Raw genomic sequence first — 1,904 nt, forward strand, 5'->3', positions numbered from 1 at the left:
TCACTATATGGCTGGAAGCAAGCTCCTAGAGCTTGGTATGATCGGCTAAGTAATTTCTTAATCAAAAATGATTTTAAGAGAGACCAAGTTGATACAACACTCTTCAGAAGAACCCTTAAGAAAGACATTCTTGTGGTGCAAATTTATTTTGATGATATCATATTTGGTTCTACTAATGCATCTCTTTGCAAAGAATTTTCTAAGCTAATGCAGGATGAGTTTGAAATGAGTACGATGGGTGAATTGAAGTTCTTTCTTGGAATTCAAATCAACCAAAATAAAGATGGTGTATGTTCATCAGACAAAGTATGCCAAGGAGCTTCTGAAGAAGTTCAAGCTTGAAGAATTTAAAGAGATGAACACACCAATGCATCCAACCTGCACCTTAAGCAAAGAAGATACTGGAACAAAAGTAGACCAGAAGTTGTACAGAGGTATGATTGGTTCTTTGTTATACCTCACTGCATCTAGACCAGATATTTTATTCAGTGTATGCTTGTGTGCAAGATTTCAGTCAGATCCTAGAGAATCTCATTTAACTGCTGTTAAGAGAATCTTCAGGTATCTAAAGGGGACAACTAATCTTGGACTCCTTTATAGAAAATCCTTAAATTATCAGTTGGTTGGATTTTGTGATGCTGACTATGCTGGTGACAGGATTGAAAGAAAATCAACCAGTGGAAACTGTCAGTTCCTAGGAGAGAATCTGATATCCTGGGCAAGTAAAAGACAAGCAACAATTGCTATGTCTATAGCAGAAGCAGAATACATTTCAGTTGCAAGTTGTTGTACACAACTACTTTGGATGAAACATCAGTTGGAGGACTATCAGATAAATGCTAACAGTATTCCCATTTATTGTGATAATACTGCTGCTATTTGTTTATCAAAGAATCCAATTTACATTCAATTGCCAAGCATATTGAAATTAAACACCATTTTATCAGAGATTATGTTCAAAAAGGAGTTTTAGATATACAATTCATTGATATAGAGCATCAATGGGCTGATATATTTACAAAGCCTTTAACTGTTGAAAGATTTGATTTTATTAAGAAAAATTTGAACATGCACTTTGTATCTGATTAAAATTTGCTTGCCTCTGAATAGGAAGTTTGGGACTGAAGTCTGTTCAGAAGCTATGGTCCATCTGAAGCTCTTAACTGAAATTCTGAGGAAAATATGCTTCTGAAGATGACATCAGCACTAAAACTTCAGAAGCTGTATTCTTTGATTCTTAAACAGTAGTGTTAGTGGAAACGTTGGTAGTTACTATTCAGTAACACCTGTCCCACTAACCAAGCAGTTTTGTCTGAAAAGCCTCTGACGTGGTCTGTTTGTATTGGTGTATAACTTAAAAGGGCAATGATGACTTTATAAGCTTTTAAACGTACTATCACGCGCCCCCAACTGTCATTAATGCCGTGTTTGTTTGTCTCCTCTGAATCGCAAACGTTTTTCATCAAAACACTATAAATAGCAAACACACACAACTCACTCACTTTTCCTACACTTTCAAGTTTTTAAGACCCTTCGCTGAAAAATTTATTTTATCAAAACCTAGAATCCCAATATTCCATCAAATCTAATGGCATCTTCAAGTTCTGTTCCAACCATCAAGATCAACACCAACAAATCATACGTTCTTAAAGAAAGAACTGTGTTCATACCTTTGAACAGATTGGATGTTCAAATAGAGTCTCCAATAGACTTTGATTCCTTGGAAAGGAATGTAATTGATATTAAGGGTTACTTTGCTGCTCAACAAATGGTTGATTACTTTGAAATGTTGAACAAACCATCTTATATGAATCTGGTAAAGGACTTCTGGATTAGGGCAGAAGTGTTCGACAGAAAAGATGCTGAAGAGGAAGAAGCTAAGCTGGTAAAGGAAAATCCAAGAC

The sequence above is a fragment of the Medicago truncatula genome, chromosome 4 (genome assembly GCF_003473485.1).
Source record: "Medicago truncatula cultivar Jemalong A17 chromosome 4, MtrunA17r5.0-ANR, whole genome shotgun sequence".
In the NCBI taxonomy this organism is placed as follows: Eukaryota; Viridiplantae; Streptophyta; class Magnoliopsida; order Fabales; family Fabaceae; genus Medicago; species Medicago truncatula.